The following is an 18455-nucleotide window of genomic DNA, read 5'->3' on the forward strand; positions in this document are numbered from 1 at the left end:
TATTATATTACTTACAAATATTCACACTAGAAAAGTGATTGTGAAAGGCTAAGTCACATGGCAAGTCCATTCCAGTTTCAGGTTTCCTGGTTAAACTAACTAAAACACAAACACACAACTCACTCGAGTGTGCATTTGTGCGTCTATAGGAGGGAAGCGATGCCTGCTGAGGTTGCCATGGCAGCAGTGTCTCGACCAATCCGAGAGCTCCCATAATGCCATGCAGGGATTTGGGACACTGGCTGGGCAAACGTCACTCAAAAGAGAAGGTTAATGAACTAGTGATGCCATATATGAATATATGAACATAAACACACGCTGGGAGATTTAAACTAATTTAAACTAAAAATCTGATACTGTAGCCCTGCGTCTCTGGCAGACACACATTCACACCCCCTTTAACCAAATGAGCTTGTTCTAGTATGAAACGGAAAATTGGAAACATTTGCAGCACATTATATGAAATGGAAAATCTAAAAGTGTTTCTCTGTGTGTTCTTTTGCCACAATGATCCGCAGTTCAGCTCCCGTCTGCACGCATGGCTATGCGCTAATTATCATAGAAACGGCTCTCCAAAACATAAGAGCTTTTAGAATTGCTATTCCATATTTCTGTTTATTTTAGACTATAAATTATATACAGTAGCAGTGAAACGTTTGGAAACACTTGACTGGATTTATGTTTCTCATGATCCCAAAAAACTAGTTTTGTAGATAAATGTTAGTGTGAATTTCTTTACAAAACTGACTTTGGCATTTTTAAATTCCCTGAACTTTTCTGTTTACGTTTTTGAGTTGTGTATTGCATAAAAAAATTAATTAAAAAGAAAAAGAATTTATCAATTTGTTTTTGAGTTGTGTATTGCATAAAAAAAAAAAAATTAAAAATAAAAAAAATGTTGTTTATGGTTTTGAGTTGTGTATAGCATAAAAATGAAAACAATAATACATTTAATTTGTCTGTGTATGTTTTTGAGTTGTGTATTTCATAAAAAAATAAAAAATAAAAATAAAAAAAAATATTCTGTTTATATTTTTAAGTTGTGTATTGCATATAAATAAATTAAAAATAAAACAATTTTCTTATCATACATAATCAGATACATTCAAAACATATTCAGTTAAATTTTATTTAATTAACATGTCACTTTTGTAAAGAAATTCACACTTAATTTATCTACAAAATTGGTTTAAAGGAGTCATATGACGTTGCTAAAAAGAACATTATTTTGTGTATTTGATGTAATGAAATGTGTTTATGCGGTTTAAGGTTCAAAAAACACATTATTTTCCACATACTGTACATTATTGTTTCTCCTGAGACAAAACCAAGTGTGCCGCACGAGTCTTAAAAAGGGAAGCCATTGCGTTTCGATCGCCCCCAGGTGGCTGGTCCCAGTATAGGTCATAAACCCCGCCATCTCCATGCAATCTAATGGGACATGGGACAAACTAAATAATTAAATTTCATTTCAAAAAAATAATTTTTTTCCAAAGATGGCTTTTGTCATTTGATGTAGATTTTATCACGCTGATGTACGTTCAAGCATTCGTTTTTTAAATATCTTTGGGTTTGAGACTTTAGTCTTTGCAACTTTAGAGATCTTATCTAGAGCCCGACCGATATATCGTTTTGTCGATATTATCGGCCGATATGAGTCTGTCGCCGATATATCGGTATCGGCGAATATGCCACCGAAAAAATTTTTTTTTACAGAACATACAGCATAACGCAGATAAAATGCTTGAAATTGTGTAATTACTTAGTTTGCCCAGCAGAGCGCGCTCTATTGTTTGCTACTGGCGACCTGGATGAAACGCTTTAAAGCTTAAGTCTATGGAAAACCATTGAAACTTTGAACGGCCATTCAAGCGTGGTCTTATTCGACCGTAAGTGCCCTGTGAAGTGGACTTCACATGAAATTCCGCCATGATTCCAGTTCCAAGGGAACGTACACGTTACATTCAAAGGGCATTAAATCGGTATCGGCCTCAAAAAACCCATATCGGTCGGGCTCTAATCTTATCTATGCACCAACAGCTTGTAACACTCCAAAGAGAAAGGAAAATTTGAAATGGCATCATATGACCCCTTTAAATAATGTAAGCAGGAGCTTTTCGACCATAATGCTTCCTAAGATCAGAAAAATTAATTTATGTGCGTATGTCTTTTGAGTTGTGTATTGCGTAGAAAATAGAAATTAAATTAAAAATAAAATCAATTTTTCTGTTTAAGTTTTTGAGTTGTGTATTGCATAAAAAAAATTAAAAAAAATTAAATCAAAAATTAAATATTTTTTTCTGTTTATGTTTTCAAGTTGTGTATTACATAAAAATAAATAAAAAATAAAATGAATTCATGTATTTGTTTTTGACTTATGTCCTGCATAATTATAAAATAAAATAAAATTCACTGATACGTTTTACATATTTCACAATCACAAGAAGCCTGTGTTTAAAGAGCAGCATCAGAGCAATAAAAGATTCCTCTGGGTGAGGATGCTGTGGACAGAGGGAATGTGCAGATCTGCGTTCAGTGTCACCGGACAATTACCATGAATGTGAAGTGAGTCACAGTGGGAGACGCAGACGCTCTGAAACCTCACGAGTGTGTGTGAGTGCTGAGGGTGTTAAAGAGCAGCATCAGAGCAATAAAAGATTCCTCTGGGTGAGGATGCTGTGGACAGAGGGAATGTGCAGATCTGCGTTCAGTGTCACCGGACAATTACCATGAATGTGAAGTGAGTCACAGTGGGAGACGCAGACGCTCTGAAACCTCACGAGTGTGTGTGAGTGTGTGTGAGTGCTGAGGGTGTGGCTACAGCACAATCTACCACGCTTGCGGTTCCTGTGGGGAGCGACTCAATGCTACCCATAAATCTCTGCAGCGTAGCCACCTCAAATCAGGGTAATGGGGCTAGAAGACATGCTGTCATCCGCATGAAGTCATTCGCATGCAGACCGATGCCAGCCGCGGCGGTGGGTCCATCAGACGCTGATTTACTGACTGCTGCACGACGGCCCGTATCTACAGTTCCTATCAGTTTTTTGCTTTATTATGGGTGTGGGTCTCTTTTCTCAATGCTGCACGCTGCCAAGTTTCAAAACAATGACTGTGAGCGATCCAGACCACAGAAATTTGTTTAGGTCACTTCTACATGTTCTGTTTCTCTCGGCTCGCTCTGTTTATTTTCCTTCATTAGCGTTAAATGAGCCATTAATCATCAAACATTAGGCTGGCTCATCATGCTGCTGTAATCGTGAAGCGCAAGATGAAAAGAGAAGGAAGGAGCAGATATAAAGAAAGGCAGAGCTACAGAGAGCAGAAGAAGAGGTGGATGAGTGGAGACGAGTGTAGATCATGATCCAGGACGCCCCTACTGGTAGATGCTGTAACTACACCATCTGGATCCATTGACAGCCGTTCAAACTCATAGAAATCTTTTGAAACAATATACACTACTGTTTAAAAGTTTGGGGTTAGGAAAATCTTCTTTTTTTTTTATTAATATTTTTATTCAGCAAGGATGTGTTAAATTGATAAAAAAAAGATATAGTAAAGACGGATCCTTCACATTTGAAGGATCATGTGACACTGGAGACTGGAGTAATGATGCTGAAAATTCAGATTTGCATCACAGGAATAAATTACATTTGAAAGCATATTAAAATGGAAAACAGTTATTTTAAATTGTAATAATATTTCACATTATTACAGTTTTTTTCTGTATCTTTGATCAATTAAATGCAGCCTTGGTGAACATAAGAGACTTTAAAAATTGTACTGGTCCCAAACTTTTGAACTGAATATATATATAAAATATTATATATGTGTATATATATGTGTGTGTGTGTGTGTGTGTGTGTGTAAAAATAAATACATGAATCTATTTATGTTTTTTAGCTGTGTTTTGCATAAAAATTAATTATTCAAATTATAATAAATTCAGTTAATTATAATTAAAGAAAATAAAAAATATAAAATAAACAAAAATGTGGCAATTTTTTAACACACATTACACACAATAAAATAAAGAAGTATTATATATATATATGTGTGTGTGTGTGTGTGTGTGTGTGTGTGTGTGTGTGTGAAAAATAAAACCTCTCTCTACATACAATATTTTTATATTAAGGTTTTATTCAATTTAAGGCTTGATTTGGGGTTTTAGGAACATGTATATTTTAGGAACATGCACACATTTTATTAATTTTTCATATATATATATATGTTACAATTGACAGAAATAATTTTAAGATCCCGTGCATAAACTGAAGATCAGTAAAAACATTTATCTATGAATATTTTTCCCGCAGCCAAAAAACAATCTAGGATAATAATCTCTGTACAACATCAGGCAATGAAACACCTGAAAAACAGCCTCTTAAGTCCCAGTGCAGAAACTGTAGTAAAACAACATCAATACCTAAATAAACTCCAGGGAACAGATCCTGAGGACTGGTGAATACTTGAAAGCCCTGATTGGTTGACATGTTTGCTTTAGCCAGCATGGGTGTGTGTGTGTGTGTGTGTGTGTGATAGGCTTGCGCAGGGTTAGGAGCGATCTCCGATTATTTGCTGACACAAGAGGAAAACTCATTTTGGTTTGGAGTCGAGAGCCAGACATGGAGACAGACCGAGAGCCCGAGTAAAAGAGAGAGAGACACTCTGATTCACACCTCTCCATTCCCACGGTATTTGGTTTGTTTACGTGCCGCAGTCAGACACAAAAACACTCATATAAACGCAGACATGCACAACAACAAACCGCACTCAATATCGGAGCTGGATGATCACATGTTACAACCCAAAATGACTCTGATACTGATCTTTATCGCTGCCTTTATCTCTACTGTACAAGTAAAAATAATATTAGAAACATATTAAAACTCGAATTTAGTGGCTTTTAGTCAGTGTTTGTTAACTTTTTAGTCACATCGATATGCTAGTGTACTCCTAAATGTTATTTTAGCACATATTCACATTTAAAATATACAGTCTTTATCTTCTAAAACAGATTTAATATGTTGATGACTCATCCTGGACTGCACTGATTTCTGTCCAATCAAATGTGTTCGAATGCAAATGTCCCTCCCCCTGATACTACCTGCGACCAATTAACAAGTAGCAAATCATAATAAACCATGTGTAATTTCTGAACCACATCACCAAATACAATTGTAATTAATTAAATTAAATGGCAGTAAATAAAATACAATTAGAAATATTACATTAAATGAATATAAAAAAATAATATTTTTAAATTAATATAAAATAAATAAATATGAAAATAAAAAATATGAACATTTAAATATTAATATTAAAATATATAAAACATTTCAAATAAAAATAAAATAAGAATTTTATTATTATTGTTATTTATTTGCAGTTATTTTAGTACTTCAAATTAAAGGGGTCATATGATGCGATTTCAATTTTTCCTTTCTCTTTGGAGTGTTACAAGCTCTTGGTGCATAAAGAAGATCTGTAAAGTTGCAAAGACTAAAGTCTCAAATCCAAAGAGATCTTCTTTATAAAAGTTAAGAGTTAACCACGCCTTGTGAAGAGCCACCTTGATGGAGAGCTGAGGATCACCACCAAAACCCGCCTCTGCAGTGATCATTTTACACCGGATAAATTTATAAACTTTCATCGGAGACAACTGGGATTCACTGATAATCCGCTGTTACTGGTAAATGGGGCCGAACCGACTATTTCCCGCCTCGGCCTTCATCCTCCCGTCCTGCCGACAACTGGTGCCATTGTCGGCAGTACGTGCCCACCATTGAGTGTTAACTTATGTGCTTGTGTGGTTTCAGCGCAAAAAGTGGACACGCCCCCAGCATTTGAGAGCAGAGGATACCGCCCATTTTTTCAAGATTTTGATCACTTATTTATTTACTTGGCGGATTTTTTCATCATTCAAATTTGGCTGAGTGGTTAATAATACATTTTTATGTGGTGTGACAAACTCAGAACACATATTTAATATTGCCTTTACAGGGACTTTAAAGAATTTGCCACTGATGATTCAAACACGAGTTTTGAGCAGTGTAGAGTAGCACTTGTTGTTTGTCATTTCTCCGATCACAAATGCAGACAAGAGTTTTATGTTTACGCGGCGCGATGCAACGCAACGCGTAAAAAGACAGTATAAGTCATTATAATAATCAATAATTATGTCCCCACTGGATGCAACAAATGAGGAGAAACAATAATGTACAGTATGTGGAAAATAATGTGTTTTTTAACACATTTCAGTACACCAAATACACAAAATAATGTTCTTTTTAGCAACATCATATGACCCCTTTAAAGATTAGGTGGCTATTACTTTTGTAAACGCGTTAGAGAAAAGTGAACAGTACCTGATGTCTAATTGGTCATTTTACGGTTTTGGCCACTGAAACGTTAATGTTTTTTTTTACCTTAAACCGCATAAACACATTAAAAACATTGAAATACACAACATAATGTTCCTTTTAGCAACGTCATATGACCCCTTTAAACTATATTAAATATATTAAACCTCTCATAGTGTTACTGTAAGTTCTTCAGATCCAATTCAGGCATTAGGGTTAGTTTTCACCTTCTGTAAGTTGTAAGAGCACTGTATATGCTAAATTATAAGCTTCATTGGTCAGGCTAATTAATGATTCATAGCATCCCCTTGAATTGATTACTCTAGATGAGGGCAGCCAAATCACACAGGGTAGACCCTCACAGCTAACTGTGAATGAGTTTCTGGCCCGTGGAACATGACACCTTGAAAAACAAACTTGTTATCACCGGTCCTCACTGTTACAGTGCTTTATCGGGTCTCTCTGGCCAGACAGCTCTTTTACAAACTTGCTTTATAGCTACTTTTGCCTTGGCAGCTTGTTGCTGATGAATAACAATTTGATAGGGTTTTGTCAGACTCATTTTTAAGAGCATAGTTTTAAAAAAGGAACCATGTACAGAAATAGGATACCACAGCAACAACTTAAAAGTGGGTATCTATTTTGTAGTTTCTCTCAATGTTTTAAAATCATCTCAGGTGGTCACTATCCTACTTTAACCAAAGAAACAGTGCAAGTGGGTCTTGTACACATAAATAGGTATCTACAGCCTACTGCCCATCAACATTTACTTCTCCACACTGAACATGATAGCTCTACCAACACCTTCCCAAAATGAAGTCTGCCCAGCAACCAATTGGCTGTAAGTTCCAGTTCAGGAAGCACCAATTACAGCAGCGTCTATGATAGTCCTTTATGTTTTGTCTAAAATCGACGCGTTTCAGAAAGGCGGGGCATAGAGGAGCAACAATAATGTACATTATGTGTAAAATAATGTGTTTTTTTAACCTTAAACCGCAAAAAAACATTGCATTACACCAAATACACAACATAATGTTCCTTTTAGCAACGTCATATGACCCCTTTAAACTATATTAAACTATACAGAATACAAATAGAAATATAAAATGAAATGAATATAAAAACTAAACAAATATAAGTATTCAATTATTATATAAGAAATATAAAATGAAATGAATATAAAAACTAAACAAATATAAGTATTCAATTATTATATAAGAAATACAAAATGAAATAAATATTAAAATAAAAATACAGAAATATTAAAAACAATATAAAACAAATATAAAAATGAAAAAATTTACCATTTTATGATTTTAACAAACCAAAGCAACATTAATAAAACAGGCATGTAGGAAAGACTAAAGGCTGTTAATCTGTTCTCCAGTGCTGTTTATTTCTGCGTCATGGTTGGTGAAGTGATCTAAAATCCGAACCTGCTGAATACCTGAAGCCTGAGCGCGCAAACACACACACACACAAACACACACACACACACGGACGTAAATGCACTCACACATGCATGGCATTTCGGAAGAAAACACCACAGACTCCACAGCTCAGCAGAGCTAATAAATAAAGAGGTCGGGGCGCCACCTCAAACCTTCCCTGTGTGTGTGTGTGTGTGTGTGTGTGTAAGCTGAGGGGGGCTCTATGGGAAACGCTCAAGTCTAAAGTTGCATCACCACAGCATCAGTCTCTCTCTCCTTTACTGGCCGTCTGTCTGTAACTGAAACTGCGATCGCGCTCAGTGACCTCAACGAGTCCTGCGCTAATGAAGAAGACAGTGACGAAGTGTGTGAGAGCACATCTGTGTTTCTACAGCTCTCAAAATGCCCCCTAGTTTTTATTTTGCTTTTCAGTTTCACTTTAGTTTTAGATTTAATGGTGAATAAATAGCGGGACTGCCAAAAATAAATTACATTAAACATAAATATGTTTGACGGTGTAACTTCTATAGGAAGCGTTCATCTAAATATTTATCTACAGTGCCTTAATGGTTTTTGCCCCCTTCCTGTTTTTTTTATTTTTTGCATATTTGTCACACTTAAAAGATTCAGATCATCAAACAAATTTTAATATTACACAAAGATAATGCAAGTAAATACAAAAAGCAGTTTTTAAATGATGATTTCATTTATTAAGGGAAAAAAGCTGTCCAAACCTACCTGGCCCTACGTGAAAAATTAATTGCCCCTCCTCTTAAATCATGAAAGAACTGTGATTAACCACATTATTTTAGAAAGCTGAGGGTCAGCAATGGCTTTTGCCTTGGAACTCTCCCATGGATGCCGTTTTTGCCCAGTCTCTTTCTTATTGTTGAATCATGAACACTGACCTTAATTGAGGCAAGTGAGGCCTGCAGTTCTTTAGATGTTGTTCTGGGTTCTTTTATGACCTCCTGGATGAGTCGTCGTTGCGCTCTTGGAGTAATTTTGGTAGGCTGGCCACTCCTGGGAAGGTTCACCACTGTTCCAAGTTTTCTCCATTTGTGGATAATGGCTCTGACCGTGGTTCGCTGGAGTCCCAAAGCCTTAGAAATTGCTTCATAACCCTTTCCAGGCTGATACATGTCAGCTATTTTGTTTCTCATCTGTTCTTGAATGTCTTTAGATCGCGGCATGATGTGTTGCTCTTTAAGCATGCTTCACTTTGTCAGACAGGTTCTATTTAAGTGATTTCTTGATTCAACAGGTCTGGCAGTAATCAGGCCTGCGTGTGGCTAGTGAAATTGAACTCAGCTTTCTAAAATAACGTGGTTAATTACAGTTCTTTCATGATTTAACAGGAGGGGCCAATTCATTTTTCACATAGGGCCAGGTAGGTTTGGACAGCTTTTTTCTCTTAATAAATGAAATCATCATTTAAAAACTGCATTTTGTATTTACTTGCATTATCTTTGTGTAATATTAAAATTAGTTTGATGATCTGAATCTTTTAAGTGTGACAAATATGCAAAAAAAAAAAAAAACAGGACGGGGGCAAAAAACTTTTCACGGCACTGTAAATAATGCATTTAGTCAAATTAACAAATTATGGCATATTGGTGAAATGTGGTGAGGTACAATTGATTGGCCATTGATATATGTGATTAATTTAATAATTAGATGGTATATGTAAACAATTTTATTAAAATTGAAATATTTGAAAAATGTAGTCGACACTTATTTTCAATCTAAATACCTAAATATTCATCTAAATAATAATGCATTTACTCAAATTAACTAAATGTATTAATTGCATTAAATCAATTTTATGGCATTAAACATTTAATATGTACGATCTAATCACAAAATGCCTGTTAATATGTAAAACGGCCATTGAAATATGTGACTAATTATTTATCATCTGAGGGGTGTGGTGCCACCGAGCCGTTCCTCACACAGACACACGTCCAGAACAAAGCGCTGCGTGCCAGACGCCAGGGATAAAGAGATATCATCTCGCTCTCTCTCTCTCTCTCTGTCAACCCCTCCATCCCGGCTTTAGCCGTCCTTTCATCTCCCAGCCGTCCACTGCTGCTAACTTTCCACTCGCTCCACATCCCTCTATCGCTCTCACAGCAGCCAATCAGAGCGCTCGGAGTGCTAACGCTATCGCTGCACAACATGAATATAATTTCCCCAAAATTCCAGAGCGGAAAAAACTTTAATGTCCCGCTGAGACCTGGATCAGACCCTGGAATCTGAGGGATTTGAGACGGCGAGAGCCCAGTCTATGAATGGACACACCTGTGTGTGTGTGTGTGTGTGTGTGTATGTGTGTGAGTGTGTGTGATAACAGAGAAATATTAATGCACTTTAAACGGGAAAATGTATGTTGTGTGTTTGGTGCCGTGCGATGCATATGTGCAGGTTGATGTGTGTGTGTGTGTGTTACTATGGTGGTGTGTATCTGTGTAGTCCATGCTAATGTGTTTTTATGCTGGAATATTTAAGCGCTCTAAAGTTAGCATCAGAGCAGCTTTCACCTACGCCAATGCAGGGACCTGCTCCATGGAAATTTGCAAGCGCACGTCTGTCTGTGTGTGTGTGTGTGTGTGTGTGTGTGTGTGTGTAGACAGGTCTCAATACTTTCATTTATTCGATAACTTGTGTTGTCATGACAACAGTCCAAAAGAAGGAAGATGATAAAAGACAAACGCTGAGATGAGATGCATGTGCATGTTAAGATCCTCTTTAAATAGATTCGATGTTTTAAGCCGTTTGTTTTTTGAGGTTGGCAGTTTTACAAGTTGGAAATCCATTTGTTTAATACACAAAGCAAAGATGTGAGCATAAAGCCTGCTGGATCATATTAATGTGATTTAGCTTTGAAATTGAACTCAATTAAATATTTAAGTAGCTTATGATTTCAGATTTGATTCATTCATTAAATCTAATCAGATGGACGCAATCTTGACACCCAAATGAAGTTCAAGTTAGCTTTCGCACTGAAACGAATGATGAAATACATGACAACTGTGAAAACGTCCTTCTTTTTCGCTCTGTTAATGTCCGTCTTTCCGACACAAAAAGCTCAGAGAGTCTCTGTTATCTCTTTGCTCTCTGGAAGATCTTTGAAGAGCGTCTGCGTCTCTGATGGTGTCAAAGTTCCTTCACACTCGTCTGGGAACGTGACAGGAATGAGAAAGCCTTAAAACATCCTCAGTGATGTTCAACCCATGAAAGCTGGAAGAATAAGACTGACAGACAGAAATAAAAATGAAGAGTCTATGATACGTCCCAATTATAATGCAGCCCCGGAGCTGGAAGAGGAAGTAGATTGTTGAGATTTAATATGAAAAAGAGTAAGGCTGAATGATATAGCTGAAATATTTCAATATTTTTCAGCATTTTTAGGATATTCACTATATATTAAGTTTTACATTTTTGTGCAAAAAGTAAAATAATAATATTAATAATATTATAATACAATATTAATTAATAAGACATTTTAGAGGAACATCATTTCAACAGACCAAATACAAAATGTTTAAAGTTAAAAAATTAAAAAAAATAAAAATAAAAAAGTTAGCTAAAATTTGTAAATATTTCTTTGCCTTGTTTTGATATTCATTTATGTTTGTGCTTTTGGTCTGAAAGGTCTTGAAAATATTTTAGTTTTTTAGAGAAACCAACATTTCAACCAAAGTAGATTTAAAATGTTTCATTCAATAGGTTAAAAAAGTAAAAATTCTAGTTATATTAAGATATTAAATATATTTAATATCCTTAACAGCAATATTTACTTACGTTTATATTTCAAATAAAAAAATTTATATTTATTTTTACTACAACACTAGAATAAAAATAAATATAATATAAAATATAAAAAGAAACTAACATATATATATATATATATATTAAAAAAATAAATATTATATATTAATAAAAGCCACATTGCTGATGCAAATGAATTGTTGAATCAAGAGTTCTGAATCATTTCACTGAAATGGAGAGTTTGAACTGAATTAACAGAATTTAATCAAACTTAACTCTAATGCTGTTTTTGCTGCTTGAACGTTATTAAATCATATCTGTGTTTAGTTGGGAGACTAAGAGGAATCACAAAGCTAGTCTAATGACACAATCTTCTGGATTTGGATTTTAGGTTGTGTTTACGCCGACTGGCTGCATCGATGTGTTTTATTTCCAGTTTAAACATTCAAAACATCAGTCCGCAAACGGAGCTCAAGCCAATCCCAGAGTCCTCATGGTTACAAAACATGCTGCTCTGAAATGTGCATGGCACAGAGCATGTAGTGTGTGTGTGTGTGTGTGTGTGTGATGGAGTAGACAGATTCAGAGACACAGACACATATTTATAAACACACACACACACACTCCTCTTCTTGTAGTAGCGCTCTGTGTAAGTAGGATTTCCAAGGACTGTTTGTAAGCATATGAAGGGCTGCATTCTCTGGGTGTACGGCTGGGAGACAGCCAGTCCACACACACACATACACGTATATATTTATACACCCTTCACGTTGAACAACCAATAAGTGTCAGTTTATTAAAAACAAAATGGAGTCTCTGACAGAAGGCTGCAGACCATGAAGGCAAAAGCAAAAAAACAGGCTGTAAACAAGCCTAAATCCGCCCACTTCAACCGAGAGGAATCCACTGAATCAGTCCACCTTAAAGGGGCGTTCACACTCAAAGAGATCTGAAGCGATAAGGCAACCACAAGTCACTCGTTTTCAATGAAAGTTGCCGATTGAAACTGCGCTAACCTGCTGAGTTTGTCAGTGCACACTGAACACGAAAATACTGCGGGACACGAAACAATCAAATGCGAAACAACACAGGAAATAAAAATGCAATCACCAAGTGATTTTATGAGGCCTGAAACATACTTTACAGAAGAACACAGATGATTTCAATGACGCAAGCACAATTACATGCATTTTTGAATTCAGATGTGTGATGCAACTATTTTCACAATGTCATGTTTGGAACACCGAAGGAAACTAAAGCAATGGAAACTTATTTAGAGGCACATGGGAGACAAACACTAATCCCATTGTGTTTCTATTTGTTTAAAAAAAAATGCACTATTACATTTGCACAAATTTTCAAAATAGGAAAAAGCAGTGTTTCCAAATTTTTGGGAGGATTTTGTGATTTAATGCCAAGGTAAAATTAAACAAGTGTTGTAAATGTACACTAAATAATAATAATAATAATAATAATCATGTAAAAAATAAATTTAATTCATTTTAAAATTAATATTTTAAAAACAACTTTTTATATAAGAATATATATATGTGTGTGTGTATGCATTAATCTATTAAGTACATAGAACAGTAATAATATTTGAAAAAGTTTTACACACACACACACACATACATATATATATATATATATATATATACAGTATATATATATATACTGTATATACATGCACATACTTATATATTTATATACACACAAAAATATAATAAGAATAATAATTCAAAAATAACTAATATATTAAAAACATTTTACCAAACTTTGTTAGCATATGTATATATGTATGTTTGTGTGTATATCTATCTATCTATCTATCTATAGTGCATTAAACGGTTTTACTGCATACCTGCCAGCCAATCAGAATCCAGTATTCAGACAGACCATGGAATAATACATAATATACAATGATATGTGTGTGTAATTGAAAAATTGTTACACACCACACACATAAACATTACATTATATATATATAATAAAAAATAATAATTTTGTAATATATAATTTATAATTGTACATTATACATTATAATTGTAATATAATAATAATGTGGAAAACTCTTTATTATAGTGGATAATACATTACTACAGTCTGTGAAATTAGTCTGTTTAGAACAACACACATATGCACTGCATTGCCACAAGGGGTGCTATAGCATGCATTAGCATAACAATATTTCCTTCTATGGTACTTTCAGGTCCACCACTTTGGATGGAAAATATTAACTCAAGTCAACATGTTTATAGTTAGCTTTCTGAATAATAACAAAATCTGGTTTACTGACACAGACATTTGAAAAAAGCTCGAGTAATGAGGTCAGGTGCAGCCACAGTAACAAAGAAAACACGTCAAGCGTTTGCAAAAAAAATGGCGTGCTCGCAAAGCTATACTTAACGAGGAATCATTAATTTGACAGCAGAAATACAGCAGCTGAATCAGCTGTCCACCTGCGCAGCCGCTGCAACAACAAACCCCAAACACTCGGCCGCGAGTACACTAGCTCAACCCAAGAGCAATAAAATCAATCAGTGAGGGTCAGTAAGTGCAGCCGTATTATTTAAGACTGATGAATAGAGCAGCTCACTGTGAGCGCAGTAAATGTATACAGCCATACGTCAACACACCACCACTGCAGACGCTCAGCTACAACAACAACCCAAATAAAACATCACGCTCTCTATAAGACTTTTTCAGTGCAGGATTTAAAAATTATGACAATGCAGGATTAAAGCAACAGTTACTGTATTAATATTCTGTCATCATGTTTTTCCAAACCTGCTTGACTTTCTTTCTTCCATCAAACATAAAAGAAGAAATTCCCAAGGCTGCACTGGTTGCTGTTTTCCATGCGATTACAATGAATGGAGACTGAAGCTTTAAAGCAGGGCTCCAGACTGCGAACAAATAGTCGCATTTTGCGAGCATTTTTCCTGCTGTTGCGACACATTTTTTTTTAGAGGTCGCACTGGTGCGACTGCAAAATTTTAACATAACTATATTTAAAATTAATGCACAGGTGATTTCGTTAACAGCGCATCCAGTCAGTCTCTGTTTTAAAGGGGTGGTTGATTGCGATTTCACTTTTTTAACGTTAGTTAGTGTGTAATGTTGCTGTTTGATCATAAACAATATCTACAAAGTTACGAAGCTGAAAGTTCAATGCAAACGGAGATATCGTCTTTTAAAATTCTGGCTGTTTAATGCCTACGAAAACGGCTGGTAGGGACTACAACGAGTTACTTCATCGTGACATCACAAACCCAGATAAACCCCGCCCTCGGGAAAAGGCAGCAAAGGGGGCGAGGCCATGCTGAGCTGCTTCAGAGAAGAGGAAGAGAAAACTAGGGGTGCACGTAAAAATCTATTCATATATGAATCGCGATTCTGTCTTCTAACGATTCTAATTGATTCACAAGTTTCAAAATCAATGTTCTAAAGCAGCGGTTCTTAATACTGTTCCTCACGTCCCCCTGCTCTGCATCTCTCTCTCTCATTCATCTCAGCTCCAACAATGAACTGTTCCAATTATTTTCACATAGCTATGAGAAGCATTATACATGGACGAGCGTGCAGATGCCGTACTGTATTAAAGCTTTAATCAGGATAAAACCGTAAATTAAAAGCTTCACCTCCATTATAAGACTGACAGACTGCAACTGTTAAAAATCTTCGTTTGTGTTCTACTGAAGAAACAAAGTCTCCTACATCTTGGATGCCCTGGGGGTAAGCAGATAAACATCAAATTTTCATTTTTGGCTGAACTATCCCTTTAATGACACCGTTGTTTACTATACAACCGGAGCACATGCAGCTGAGGTGAGGGGCGGGACGTTTAGATGCGCACTAGAGGTGGTTTAGCCAATCACAACACACTGGGCTAGCTAACCAATCAGAGCCCATCGCCTATCTGAGATTGTAGATAGAGTGTCAGTAGAGTGTAGAGTGTGTCTTTACACATCAATGTATCGTCACGAGCCGCAGTGTTTAATTTGGTTTTGTTTGTGTATGTTTTTTTACATTTTGATTGTTTTCAATCAAAAACTGTTTCTATTTTTGAGGGTGTGGCTTCATAAAAACAGGAAAAGATCAGCCTGTTTCTCAGAGAAGGGACAGAGCGGTGTGAAATAAAGGTAAATTATGTGAAAAATAATGCGTTTTTTTTAAACGAAGCATTAACACATGTTAGACTGCACCCCATAAACACAATCAAGCCTAGAAAAAAAACAGTGAACCACCCCTTTAATGAAAAACATCAAACGACAAACGAAACTGAAAGCATAACGAAACAGCGCTACTTGTTTGAACTGCGCAGCGCTTAGAGAGTAGAGCCTGGTTTATACTTGCCATGTCAGCACGAGCGCGAAGCTGCACGCAGCAAAAATGACGCGAATATTGAGGAAAAGATGGATGGTTTTCAAGCTAAAGTAACGTAAAAGACCACTTCTTAAACCAGAGAAGGTGAACGTTGGTATTCTTGTGGGGGAAAAAAAACATGCGAGCACTGTCACCGACAGCAAGTTTAGTTTTACATTTCTTTTTGTTTTCATTTTGAAAAGCTTGTTATCTTTGCTGTTTGCCTCACGTTATGCTATGTAAGCTCTCTTTTTTATTTATTTGATTCCTCAGTGTTTGCTAAACGTTCTGTAATTTATTAGTCGGTATATAATACAGCATGTGGTGTATTTTGTAAGCTAGTTTGTCATTGTATCTTACTGTTTTTTTGTTGTTGTGCTTTTTAATTAAGAATAATAATGAATCGATCTTTTGTTTTAGTCTTAAAAAAGTGAAAGGTGTGTAGATGTATGTAAGCAAAACAGACAATTATCTTTTCTTGTAAAACGTGACAATAAGATTGCGAATTTGAAAGTGAAAGCACCCGAAGCCCGGCTTACAACATAGCAAAAGAGGAACTCCCGTTCACAAAATTCAAATCACAAATAATACTACTGATGAAAAAGAGCGGGTTGAATGTTAACCACTTTCGTTTCCATATAACTATAAACTATGATAAAAGTTCATCAGCATGCATTGATTAATCTCATGTTGTAGCGCAAAAATAAATAAATAAATAAATAATAATAATCTTTTTTTTTTTAAATTGCGACCGAATCATGTGCTTGTGCGACCAACTGAGAAATTTAGTCGCAAAAGAGCGACCAGTGGGAAGAATGAGTCTGGAGCCCTGTAAAGTTTCAAATAAAGGACAACCCCTAATTTAAGTCACTATTAAAGGTGGGGTAAGCGATTTTTCAAAAACGCTTTAGAAAACTGATTCGGGCCGAATAGCAAAACAAACTTGAAATAGGGGTGAGACCCTTTTGGGGTAGGGGCGTGTTTGTTTTGGTGATTTCAAATGTCAACATTGGCTACCAGAAATCGCTTACCCCACCTTTAAGGGTGTGTGACATTGCAAAAAAAATCTAAATATTTTCTAGGATTTTTTAGATAATGATAATTAAACTATATTTAGCTAAGTGTGTTTTTGTGCTGGTACCTTGGCTGATGTAGGAGGGTCACTGCCAGTAGGTGGCAGCAAGTCCCTGTCTTAATGAGTGATTCACTGAATCATAAATTCAAATGATTTGTTCAAAACGGCTGATTCATTTAGAAACGAAGCAAGTGACTGTCTTTATGAATGGATCATTGAATCATTGACTCACGTGATTCATTCTAAAACAGATTCATTTATGAAAAAAACATTGCAGTGTTTCTCAAAGACGCACAAATGTTATGCTTTGGCTTTATTTGGAACTATTTTCATTGGCGAAACAGAAAAAACAGACATTATTGTGTCTAAAATGTAACTTGTTTGTTGAACTGTTATATTAATATCACATTTGCGATCACGCTCATACGCTGATATTCAGGAAAACAGCATTCTTGTTTGTGTGATATTGCTACTATCTTATAAATATAAAAAACAAAAACCCATACAGGGATATTTGCTTTCATAACTTACTTTGCTTTCATAGAATAGTATTCTAATATCACACACCCCTAATATGTTTTATCACACAATGAATGCTTTGGACTCTCAAGATGTGTTTTTTTTTTTTTTAAGTGACATACTTGATAATGTCAGCTCACACATCGTTAAAACAACAATTACAATATTATCATAGATGATAAATATTGCACACCCCTAGTCACTATTCACTGCTAATCTTCACCTCTGTGACTGAATTGAGTCAGTGAGTTGAACTGAATCAGATCAGTTCTGTGATCAACTGATTCAATAAAAAGATTTGACTCAAAAAAACAATTCTCTCAAGGATTACACATTGCTAATTGATTGCTACTACACAACTTACAATTTTAATTAGTGAATTTTGCGAACGGATTCACTGAAAATATGCGACTCGAAACAAATGATTCACTCAAGAACTCATGAACGTGTCCAGGAGAGTTATATTAGTGAATAACAACTTAAATTTAAGCGTCTTCGGAAGACTTGAAAAACAGTGCATGAATCAAATGTATTACTTTTATGATGGTTTTCTTTTTGAAGCTTATATGCACCAGCAACCAGTAGGGCTGTCAAAATGACTGAAAAACTAAATTCGAATTTTCTACTTAAATATTATCAAAATTCGAATTATATTCGAATTTAAAAAGGCATAATTTCTGTTAGGGGGAAAAAAGCTTTTGGCTTCTCTCCTGAGGCCACAAGAGGGCGCATCGAGCAAAATATTATGCACGTTTCTTCAAAGCGTAATAAAATAACACGACTATCTTTGAAAAAAAGTGCATAATATTTTAAAATAATGTTTATAAACCATATATAATTAATAAAGTTGCTTAAACAATTAGAAAAAAAAAACAGCACCATGCATGTATGTATAGTTTAATACAAAGGACCAAAAACCAATCACAAAGAGTA

At 35.4% G+C, this 18455-nt stretch overlaps 1 long non-coding RNA gene across 1 annotated transcript in view; it reads left to right on the top strand.

Annotated features, from left to right (window-relative positions):
* Nucleotides 1-1640: 1640 nt before the first annotated feature.
* The window catches only part of LOC107755146 (uncharacterized), a 22005-nt gene continuing 5190 nt past the window's right edge, over nt 1641-18455 (top strand). The window contains exons 1-2 of the long non-coding RNA XR_001641664.1: nt 1641-1657; nt 16231-16233. This is a non-coding gene — a long non-coding RNA (uncharacterized LOC107755146). The remainder of the gene's footprint in view (nt 1658-16230; nt 16234-18455) is intronic.

Source organism: Sinocyclocheilus rhinocerous, unplaced genomic scaffold, assembly GCF_001515625.1.
Source record: "Sinocyclocheilus rhinocerous isolate Xijiao unplaced genomic scaffold, SAMN03320098_v1.1 scaffold2116, whole genome shotgun sequence".
In the NCBI taxonomy this organism is placed as follows: Eukaryota; Metazoa; Chordata; class Actinopteri; order Cypriniformes; family Cyprinidae; genus Sinocyclocheilus; species Sinocyclocheilus rhinocerous.